Below are 12368 nucleotides of genomic sequence, written 5' to 3' on the forward strand. Positions count from 1 at the left end.
GTCCGCCGCTGGCGTGCATGGTGCGTGGGACGAAATTCTGCGTGCTCTGTTCTTTTCTTATTAGGAAAAGATTTTCTGATGTATAGTAAAAAAGGCAACAATATCATTTTCTGTATTTCTCCATTAAAATTCACGAGGTAACCTGATGGTCCAAGAGACCGTCACACTGGAAGACAGATCGACGAACGTCCTAGCTCGAAGCATCGCTACAGACTTTACGATTTGGGCCTTTATTTAAGGACACCATAAGCAGGGAGGCCGCCGTGTCTTGGCATCTATACCTCTTCTCTTGATGTAATCCTTAATGTAATTTGCCTTCGGGTTTCTTATTAATATAGTATTTAGGTGAGGATCCACTCCCCAATGGCGATTCTTAAAAAAAACAAATGTTATTTTATGTCTAGTACATTTGCTTAGGCTCTGCCGTTGCAACACACGGGCATATTTCCTAGTTTATATTTAAAAGGAGAAAAATATATATATTTTGACCATAAACTCTCACGAAAGTATTGAAATGATCCCTCAACTTCTAAACTGGCAAATCTTAGTCCTTCAACTTCTCAAACCGGATTAGTTTAGTCCCTGGACTCAACAAAAGCGGTTTTTTTACTGACTTGGCAAGGTTTTGACCAGTCATTGCCCACGTGTGGCAATCTTCTTCTTCTTTCTCATTTTAACTCGGCTAGGCATTTCATCAGAGTAGTTTGCATGCACCGAGCACCAAGAGAAGAGGTAGGCGTAGAGCGTGTGTGGCTCCCGGCGGTACACACAGAGGGTGCAGGCGGCCAGGGAGTTGTGGCATGGTGATGCTCGCGGGATCAGCATGGTTGAGGCGGGGCTGTGCTTATGGCTAGCCGTCCATAGTCTCCTTGACCAGCTAGCGACACCATCACCAACACGTTCAGCAACATTGAACCATGCAGCATAGAGCGCTCAACACCGGTAGTGACGCGTCTATGTTGAGTCGTGCAACTAGGATTGACTGCGCCCATCGGCACCACTATCCCCAAATGACAAGGAAGACGGAAAGAGCGGGGGCGCCAATATCTGCTCGGGCTCAAGAACTTTGCCGTAGCCACTTAACCCAGCTCGTCCCACAAGGCTGGTCGTGCCGCAGCTCTCTGGCCGCTTGCACTGTTTGTGTGTGCCGCCACGAGACACACAAGCTCCACGGCTACCTCCTTCTCTGGTTGCTCGACCCTCATGAACTGCTCAATGAAATGCCCAGCTAAATGAAAATGGAAAGAGGAAAAGATTACCACGTGGGCCATCAGTGGTCAAAATCATGCCAAGTCAGCATCAAAACCACTTTTGTTGAGTCAATGGGCTAAAGTAATCCGGTTTAAGAAGTGGAGTTGCTAGCTGCATACTGAAATGAGAAAAATCACATGGCATCACCGCATTAAAAGCCGAAAGCTGATTTAACGTATAAAAAATTGTTTTTCAGGTCAAATTATCTGTCCATCGATCAGCTTTCACTGTTAACATATTCATAAGTGCCTATGCAGGCAAAAAGGCCACCGGTGTAAAATAAATAGTACTCCTCAATCCAAAATAAGTGTCGTGGTTTTGGTTCTATTTTGGATCAGATGGAGTATTATTAATTTTGTTGCTTGTAATAACTACCATACGTGCGAAAATGTACTTGCCAATGTTTGATCTCACAGATAAATTCCATTTAAAATGTAGTTACCTTCAATTTTGTTGCCCTCCATGATCTAATTAGAAAGCAATAGAAGCAACTAATTTTGGAATTAAACCTTGGCCTCAACATCCAATGTGCTTGATGCAGTGATGGGCGGCGACCTCCTCACTTCAGAGCAGGGTGTGGCGGCGTTCGGCTGTGCGAGCCGAATCGTAGCTTTGGCTGCCGGCGCATCCACTTATCCAGCGAACGTTAAGGTCTCCAACAGCTGACCCGCTGGATGCCACGGGACTCCTGCTGGATGCAGTTTGCACGCGTGTCGTGGGGTGACTGCACGAGGTGGTCTTGTAGGCGGGGTCTCCGTGGAGCGCCCTGTAGGAAGGTGAGTCGGGAAAGGCTGAAGGAGGAAGGGCTGGAGGAGCCTGTAGGAAGGAATGGCACCTGGAGGAAGAGCGAGTCTCCTAGGTTTTCTTTTTGAGCATCAGTACAGACACAAGCGCTCACATACACGCGCATACACTCACCCCTATGAACGCACACACGCACATCCTACCCCTATGAGCACCTCTGAAAGACTGAGCCGGCATATCATCTTAAGATTTACGAAGTCACCGTAAGCGCCTCGTCGTCGACGGGAACGTCTCCTCCCACTGAAAGCGCATCGCCGGAAATCCTGAAATAAATCCAGAAATAATGCGAGTCTCCTAGGTTGGCGGGCACCGGAGGAAGCTGGGCTGGGCTGAAGCATACCAGTACAAAATAAAATTCATTTTCTTCTGAAGAGCAGGCTTCAGCCGGTTAAAGCCTGCACACTCGACTCGCCTTTGCTGCCGAGAGCTCTTTGTGCTAAGAGGTACTCCCTCCGTCCGAAAAAACTTGTTCCATGCTTATTCCTCAAATGGATGTATCTAGCACTAACTTTGCGCTAGATACATCCATTTGAGGGACAAGTTTTTTTGGACGGAGGGAGTAGGTCATGAACCAACACCCGAAAACAAGGGTCATAGCATGTTTTGATGTAAATCATGTTGTTGCTTCTTCGAGTAGTATGAAATAAAGAGACTTATCTGAGGACTTGCCAACGCAAAGTGAAGCTAGACAATGCGATCATTAGTCGACGAGAGCAAGGGGGAAAGTACTGTAAGCTCCTTCCACATAGTGTACTCTCTTTAAGACAATGAGCAGCGAAGGCCGATGTCCTAATTATTGACGTGGAGCTCCAAATTAGAGCACTAAGAGGAAAGGACAGGAAATGATAGCTTAAAGTATCTTGTAAGACTTTGGTAGTAATATGTAAATGAACTCTCAATGGCGCCCCTCCTTATATTTGTCAAAAGAATAGTTAGTTAACTCTTCAACTACCCGTTCCATACAATGTATAGAGACATGAGTACATGTATAAGAAAAATAGAGGGCACACGAAAACATATTTTTATTACATACATACAAATCTGTTTTATTATCAATAAGAAAACCATTGTACAGTCACATGATATGCACTTGCTACATCACTAATAGATACACTCTCCGTCCCGAATTATTTGTGGATGTAATGGATAAAAATGGATGTATCTAGGACTATAATACGTCTAGATACATTCATTTCTGCGACATGTAATTCCGGACAAAGCGAGTACCGGTCAATTTCATCATAGTAGTGTTATTCTATATATTTTGCAAGCAAATGGAATGACGTCTGCAGGCTCGGTTCCCCGGGATGTCTCTAGATCCTTCATGGTCCGGCCTGTAGAATTAGACTCGGTTCGACTACAGAAATGCCAAAACACATTGCATTGTCGATGCTTTCAAACAAGTGTGCTCTATCGCACGGATCTGTTCCACGGGATCTGTCACCATAACAAGTAAACACATTCATATGTCTGGTCTGTTCAACCCTAGTTCCATACCCAACTAGAAGTCCAGAAATTACTGGCCTTCTATCAATTGGCTCGAATACATTAGCAAATATGTGCTACACCAGCATATTCTTTTCTTTCATGATGCAATCTTATGTTATGGAGAGCTAAATTCGTCATTTAATAAAGCCCCAACATTAGGTTAATACTCCCTCCGTCCGAAAATACTTATCATCAAAATGGATAAAAGGTGATGTATCTAGACGTATTTTAGTTCAAGATACATCTCTCTTTATCCATTTTGATGACAATTATTTTCGGACGGAGGGAGTAGTAGTCAATAAGCAACTAAATCATATTCTACGCCGCTCCAACAGAAGACTATAGGTCGTCATCATTGTCATCATCTCGTTATTGCCTGCCTTTGACAGAGATAACCTCGAGCCTGCATCCATCTAAAATCAACCCGTCCAGAGCAGCAAATGCGTCATCATGACAAACATGCATCGTTGCCATTGTGACGAGGCCCCGTGAGGTCTTGGTCTTCTTGTAGTAGGTCACCTTGGCACATGACACTCTGCCGTACTTACTGAACAACTGTTGCAGCTGAGAGTCATTCGCGTCAAGAGGTAGGTTGCGCACAAACACCCGAGAAAGAAGGCCATAGCATCTTTCGATGTGAATCATGTTATTGATCCTTGGAGTTGTAGCTGGACCTCGGTCGATTGGAGCAATGGTGGGCTGGGGGACGAGCCACGCGCACATCTCGTTGTCCCATCCTTGGGGCAGCCACTCGATGAGTTCGGTCATGTTGTCGATGAGGTTGTACCTGAAAACGCCACGCCGCTTACGCAGCCGGTGGTTGTCGTAGAACAAGAAGTAGGTCAATCCACCACTCACACCTAGCCTCGAGGCATCCACAGCAAAACTATTGGGCCACCCCAGAAATAGGACACGGTCAGCCAGGCTCCGGCCAACCTTCCTCACCCACCGCAACTTCTCGGGTCCCTTTGTGACCTCCTCAAGTGTGTGTACGGACATCGAGAGTGCCTGGACCAGGTCGCAGACGCTCGTGCTACTCTCCTTTAGGTAATCCATCTTGATATGCACCGACACCCACAAAAGCTCGCCATGGGACTCGAGCACATAGCTGTATTCATAGTAGCGACCATCATGCTCGCGTGGCATCCATGACAATTTGGGTAGCAGCACTTGGTCACTATTCGCATGCAGCTGCGGATGGTGCTGTCACGACGAGCCAGAGGTCATCCTTCACAGTCACAAGGATCTTTCCGGCGTGATACGCGACGCAGAACTCGCTGTAGTTGGGGGACTCAAGGGTCCTTTTGACAAACGTCCACTCATCGTTCCCAGGACACAGGAGTGCCGCCTTGAACTCGGCGGTGTCATCGTCGCTGCTGTCGTGCTTCCTGTACTCTCCATTGTTGTAGAGGATGCCATTGGGATTCTCCCCGAACTCTCCATTGACGTCCTCCTCTGGGAAGAGAGGCATGTTGATGTTGGTGAGGGGTCCTCCGCCGAGAGGGTTGTGAAGAGTTGGGCCGTCGGGGGAAGCGGTGAAGTAGCGGATGGCGGTGCCGTCAGCGCTGGCTACACGGTTCATCTGACCATCGTTGCCGGATATTGGCGGCGACAGCGGAGCGCGGTAGCTCGTGTTGGAGAAGACGCATATGAAGTTGAGGGAGTCGTCGCCCTTCTTGCTGTGCGCCAGGAGCCAGGGCAGGAACTGATGCGTCGTCCTGGTTGTCGTAGGATGGTGAGAGTCGCGCCATGGCTTGCAGACGGCATGAAAGCGGACGAAGTCCGCGACGTCGTGCAGTCGGCCGGAGATCTCGCGGACCAATTCCGGCGGCAGATCCGGCAATGTCGGGTTCATGGTGGTAGGTTAAAGATCCAGACGGGATCGACCAACGCTTGCGGCGATGCCAGTTATAATTGACGGACAATGCTAGACTTACGTAAAATCTCTTACGTGTTCTACGTAACCAGCATCGTGTAGAGGACTTATTGGATAGATTGGTGAGGAAGGGCCCACGAGTAATGCTAGATCTACGTAGGGATTTTTACGTACTTTACGTAATTGCTGATTTGGCCATTTTTAATTCGTCATTAGTTGGGCGCACGGGCCCATCCTTGAAATCAGGGGGGAGGGGGGCAGTTTGATTAGCATTTTTAGAAGGTTACGTAGGTCACGTAACAGCTCTTCGTAGGTGTAGCAATTTCGAAGGGCCCACCCTCGTTAAAATCAGGGGGCCAATAGGTTTATAGTTTGGAATTTTACGTAGGTCTTCGTAGCCTCAACGTCCAAACCGTGAGTTCTTTTCCAGTACAGGTACGTAAAAGCTCCATCCATCCATATATATATTGGTCCCGTCCCAGCACGTACTTCCTTGCAGCTGCAGCGCACACAAGGGAAAAAAAACGCCGTACCTCGATCTCGGCCACGCGTGCAAGCCGCGATCGATGATGACGACGTCAACTCCGTCGTGGTCTGACCTCCCACCGGAACTCCTCGGCCTCATCTTCGGCATGATCACCAGCACCGTAGATCTCGCGCGCTGTCGAGCCATCTGTCGCTCGTGGCATCGTGCTCTGCGTCATCGAGGTCCGCCGAAGCGCCAGCTGCCTTGGATCCTTGTCTTTTCCAGCAAGGTTTTTACTACATCTGATCTCAACTGCGATGGACACCCCATCCTCTCCATCCCAGAAAATGCGATCTGCATCGGCTCAACGGATGGATGGCTAGCCGCCTGTTGCACTGATGCCCAGAAGAGACATGTCAGGACCGTCGGCATAGCCCTGAATGGCCGTCGGGACAGGCCTATGCCGACGGCCCCCGTCGGCAACATATCCGTCGGCGTTGCCAGGAAGGCCGTCGGCATAGAAAGGCCGTCGGCATAGGCCCTATCCCGACGGTGTCCGTACATCTATGCCGACGGCCCCGGCCGTCGGCAACGTTATCGCCTAATGGCGGCCGCCGTCAAGTGCTGACCAATGCTTGCTCGCCACATGGCAGGTCTATGCCGACGGTCTAGCCGTCGGCATAGATGTGCCACGTGGCGAGTAGGCGTCACCCCTGGAGCGGGTATATGCCGACGGCCTAGCTGTCGGCTTAGTTTGAAACTATGCCGACGGCTAGACCGTCGGCATAGACCTGCCACGTGGCAGCCACTGGGAGCTCCTGGAGTAGGCCTACGCCGACGGCTTAGCCGTCGGCTTAGTTTGAAACTATGCCGACGGCTAAGTCGTCGGCATAGACCTGCCACGTGGCAGCCACTGGGAGCTCACGGCAACTCTATGTCGACGGCCTAGCCGTCGGCATAGTTTCTGTCTGTTTTTTTTTCTTTTTTCTGTTTTGTTTCAGCTCAATTCATTTGAATATATACAGCATCACACAATAAATATATGCATCACATAACAGCTGGCCAGCAGCATCACACAACAAATTCATCATCACACATCATAAGAAGCATCGCAAAGCATAAACATATAAGTATCATCACCACCAAGCATAAGAATCTCACAAACAACAATAAGAAACATCACAAGCATATAAGTATCATCACCACCAAGACCGCCACAATGTGACCCAAAGGCTTAAGCGCCAGGACGTCGAGCACCACGGAGGTCGTCACCGCCAAGACCGCCGAAGCCCAGGTCGTCACTGCTAGCGGCAGCGCTACCGCCAAGACCGCCTCCACCTCCGCCTCCGCCTCCGTGGATCGGAGTGGTCGGGCTCCGTGTCTCTGGAGTGCTACGAAGACCACCGCCAACGGTAGATCCACCTGTTCCCTGGATGTTGAAAAGACATATGCACGGGATATATGACTGTGTTGAAAGGCATGACATGCTTTGGGTGAATAGATTGGGGATGAACTAACCGGCGAGGGGCCAACGTTCTGTGCCACAAACTCCTCAAAGCTCATCAACACTGGTTGTGCTGGAGGGCATTGTGCTGGAGGGAACTGAGGACACCTGCTGGCCGCCATATCCTGAAAAGCCTGCTGCATCTGGCTATCCCTCTGCACTTGGTGTTCATAAAGCCTCTGATGCCACGCCATGGTCTCCTGGCGTGTGTACTCCATGTAGGCCTACGGTATGACATGATGGAACTCATAAAACTATTAAATGCGGAAAATGAAGTGAGAAATGAAGATAAGAGGGAAAATACTTACAGATTGTTGCTCCTAAAAGAGGGACTGTGTACTAGTCACTGGCTGGCTCGTGCGCTGGCTCAGGCTCGGGTCGATCCGACAAAGCTGTGTGTAGGAGATACTAGGAGTGATCACAGCATCGAGAACCGCCTCCCGACCGTGCTCCTTGGGCCCCATCCTCACCACCGCCATGTCGTCTAGAGGCGCCGCAATGGGGTCAGGTGTGTCAGGATGTAACTCCAGATACGCTTTGGAGTAGGCCTTCTTCCTCCCTGCGGTCTTCTTGCCGTAGTACTTGGGCTCGCCAGGCTTCGGGTCCTTCCGCGTATGGGCGATCTCCCACGCCTGCATGTGTGAGAGCGGCCGCTTCAGTTTCTCCTCCTGCACCACCAAACAGAGGTTAGTCATACATAAGAAAGTGATGGTAAATAGAAGAAGAAGAATGTTTAATGGGGTTAGTCATACATTAACTGCCTTGTGGAGATAGTGGTTTCGGTTTCCCTGAGCATGTACTCCCTCCGTCCCTCGGTTAGCCTTATTTTTGGTTCTCATAGCCGCCCAGGCTCCAGCCTCATCACACCAAAGATCCACCAATGCCGCCCAGGACTCGTCTTTTCCATAACACCAATTTGGACACACCTACATAATAAAAGCATAATGGCATGTAGGTGTGTCCAAATTGGTGTTATGGAAGCATAAAGCATAAAGCATAATGTACCACAAGGTAATGAAAGCATAATGAAAGCATAATATATGAAAGCATAATGAAAAATCTTTTATACTTACCGCCAAGAACTCGGGCCTCTCCAAGGTAATGCCCATCCTCCGCGCTTCTTCCTTGGTCATCTTCACACCAAGATAGTCGTGGTAGTATGTGGAGATGGTCACATAGCGGACCTCGTACTGCATCTGGCGGGCCTTCTTCTTGCATTGGCGCAGCACGATCTGGTCCGCTCTAGCCCTGTGCTCCGGAAGAACTCGATAGAATTTCTACAATCATGCATGAAACAAGAATGGAAGAAGCCATGAGTTAAATCATTCATGAAACTAGAATGGACTTGTGCTTCTGAAAAGAACTCACCCAGAAAGTAGTGATCACGGCCTTGGCATGGGTCTCATGGTCCGCGTGGCGGGCCGCTTCCCAGTGGTCCCAGCTCATGGCCAAAACCCGACGGTCCGGCTGCCTGACTGGATCAGGACAGTACAACCCCGGCCAATATAACTTCAGCAAGACGGTGATGAGGCCGTTGGGAATACGGACCCCTTTAGAATATACCCAGTTGCTGCAAAAGAATGAACTATTAGCATGTGACAAGAAAAATAAATAACAACCGGAATAAGCATGTGACAAGCAAAATAATGAACCACTTACTCTTTTCCCGTGGGCTCAATGAGCCACTTCTGCTTCTCAGTAGCAGGAACCTGCTTTGGTAGCTTTGCGTTGCCACGCAGCCACCCCTTCTTGTCAACCCCCTTCCCGTCACCACCCCTCCTCCTCGCCTGCCTCCCCCTCCCCAACCTCCTCCCCAACCTCCTCCTCCTCCTCCTCCTCGCCTGCCTCCTCCTCCACCTCCTCCTCCTCCTCCATCACCACCTCCTCCTCCTCCTCCCTAGAGTGTACCTCACTAGAGGAGGGTACCTCACTAGAGGAGGGCCTCGAAGACAACACCCCTAAGTCGGTGAGGGTGCGCTCTTTCTGGCCGCGACCCCCTGTAGTGGCTCTCCCCCCAGCACCTCGTCCTCTAGAGGCTCTCCCCCGCCCCCTCCTCCTCTAGGGGCACCTCTCCCTCGACCTCCCTATGAGGATTCATCGTCAAGTAGCCGAGGGGGAGGATTACGTGCTCGACCACTCCGACTAGGCAGGCCGACGACCTTGCGTAGGAAACCCACGCCGTCGGCCTTCCCCTTGCCCATGTTCCACGAACCTGCATTGAAAAGAGAAAAAGAAATTAGTAAATTAATGAAATGAAGGAAAATGCATGATAATAAACACATTAATAAAAATGCATAAAAAGGCATATTCCTAATATAGAAAATACTTGAAGTACATCTGCTAGAACCCATATGAATCATCACTGTTGTAACCTCTTTCTCGGTCCGTCTCATCATCACTATCAATCATATCATCTTCGTTGTCCGACGGAGGTGGAGGCTCTTCCTCGTCGTCAGCGTCTTCGTTTAACTTTTCTAGCATAAGTATGTCATTTTCATTGACAATGGTCTCACCATCATTCCGTGCATCGTCGACGTTTGGGTCCACATCATCATCACCCAATGGTCTAGCGTCATCGTTTCTAACCACATCATCATCATCATCATCAGGTTTCTCTTGATAGAACACTCCCTCGTATGTCATGGGGTTAATGTTGTAGTAATCGTCTTCATTCGGGTCTGGTAGCTTACCATGTGGCGACACCTTGAACACAACTTCCCAACCCTTTAGATACACTTTCTGGCATGGGTAAGGCAGATAATATACTTGTGTAGCTTGGGTAGCCGCAATGAAGAGATCGGCTCCGGCATAGACGGTTGATGGTTTAACTTCGACCAAACCAATGGAAGGCGTATGTTTTACCCCCTCCCGCGGATCGAACCATCGGCATTTGAACACAGGCAGACTTAGGGTCTCACGCCCCTGGCGGAATTTAACCTCGTATATATTTTGTACCCTTCCATAGTAGTCTACTGAATTTTGACCGGGGGTGTACACTCCAGTATTTATAGTTTTGGGATCGGGGCGGCTGTTTTGGTGCTCCTCTGTATGGAAGCGATACCCATTCACATCATACTTTTTACATGTCATGACGGCAGGGTCAAAACCCATGGAAACCCATCTCAATTCATCATCCATAGATATGTTCGGATCTTTTCCCTACAAGTATGATGGAAATTGTTGCGTGCATTAGTTCGGTTAACTAATAAATGTTGAAGTAGGTATTTAATAGGGGAGTGTGGAAAATTACTTTCTCCATGAACCAAGAAACAAAATTTTTACGTCCAGGGTTTCCATGACGGAGAAGAGTAAGTGCCTCCGCCTCAGTAGGTGGATTCACTCCCGTCCATTCCTCTTGAACGAAATCACTAAAAAAAAGATAATCGGTGTTAGACCGGGACTAAGTGAACATGAAACATGATAATGTGGAAGACATAAAGGAATGGTGTAGTGGTATTACCTCATCCACACTTCCTCAACTTCCTTGATGTTGTGCAAGATATAGAACATGAGGTCCTCCCACTCTTGTCATGGCATGTTATAAGATTTCGAGGCCCCAGCCCTCCCACCTTGCGCGTTGAAATGATCGAGTCTGGGTTGATACTTGGGATCTTCTATATTGTATCGAGGCACCTTGTTATGCAGATGGGGAACGTGGTCTGGATAGTATGATGTCCTGAGGTCTGACACCTCCTCTAGGATAACTGACTCAGCTATGGAAGCTTCAATCTTAGCTTTGTTTCCACATTTCCATCGGAGATGCTTGTTCTGCCTCTCAGGGCCGTACTGCCAGCGATTTTGCACAAGGCCCCCCAACAATACCTCGTTCGCGAGGTGCAGAATGAGATGTGTCATCGGAGTAAAGAAGCCTGGCGGAAAGATCTTCTCTAGCTTGACTATCAACTCCGGTGCCTTCTTATGCAATTTTTCAATCACCTCTTTACTTACTTCTTTAGCACAAAGCGTGCGGAAGAAATGGCTAAGCTCGGCAAGCACTCGCCAGACATGCTCGGGGACATAGCCTCGAACCATCACCGGCATTATCCGCTCAATCCATACATGGTAGTCATGACTCTTCAGGCCGGTCACTTTGCCCGTTGAAAGATTGACTCCCTTACTTATATTCGATGCATAACCATCGGTGAACTTCAAAATTTGTTTCAGCCAGATAAGTACTTCTTTTTTTCTGGCGGTTTAAGGACAAAGTCAGCATCTGGCTTGAACCAGTTTTTTCGACCGCCTGTGGGAGGCTTCATGTTCAGGCGTGGTCTATCACAAATTCTCTGTTGATCGTCTCTAGCTTTTACGTTATCCTTCGTCTTATCAGGAATGTTGAGGATCGTGTGGAAAAGGGACTCTGCCACATTCTTTTCGGTGTGCATCACATCAATATTGTAAGGAAGTTTGAGGTCCTTGAAATAGGGAAGCTGCGAGAAGGGGGTAATTGCGTCCAGTTGTGCGTCTCACCATATGCCTCGAAGCCTTTGGCTTTGGCTTTGCCTTTGCCTTTGACTTTAGGCTTGAGAGCTTTTAGCCGAGCAAGAACATCTGCCCCCGAAAATGTTGGAATCTCGGTTACTTCATGAACAACCCGGCCTTTCGTGAAGTTCTTCTTGTCTTCCCTGTCTGGATGGTCTGGAGGGAGGAACCGTCGATGCAGGTCAAAGGCTACATACTTGCCACCCTTACTCAGCCAAATCATTCGCAGAGCCTGCATGCACACTGGGCATGGCATCTTACCACTTGTACACCATTCGCAGAATAGAGCATAGCCGGGAAAGTCATGCATGCAATAGTGCAACCAAACTTTCATCAAGAAATTTCTCTGCAGATCCCGGTCGTATGTCAACCTCGGAAAGTACCAAGAATGGTGCAAAGCATCCACAAGCGGCTGCATAAACACACCCAATTGCTTCCCCGGGTAGTCAGGCCCCGGAATGATGAGCGACAAGAACATGGTCTTCCGTTGCATTAGGGCA

At 48.9% G+C, this 12368-nt stretch overlaps 1 pseudogene; it reads right to left on the reverse strand.

Annotated features, from left to right (window-relative positions):
• Positions 1 to 3912: 3912 nt before the first annotated feature.
• Positions 3913 to 5438, reverse strand: LOC123057330 (uncharacterized; annotated as a pseudogene).
• Positions 5439 to 12368: the final 6930 nt, after the last annotated feature.

Source organism: Triticum aestivum, chromosome 3A (assembly GCF_018294505.1).
Source record: "Triticum aestivum cultivar Chinese Spring chromosome 3A, IWGSC CS RefSeq v2.1, whole genome shotgun sequence".
NCBI classification, from domain to species: domain Eukaryota; kingdom Viridiplantae; phylum Streptophyta; class Magnoliopsida; order Poales; family Poaceae; genus Triticum; species Triticum aestivum.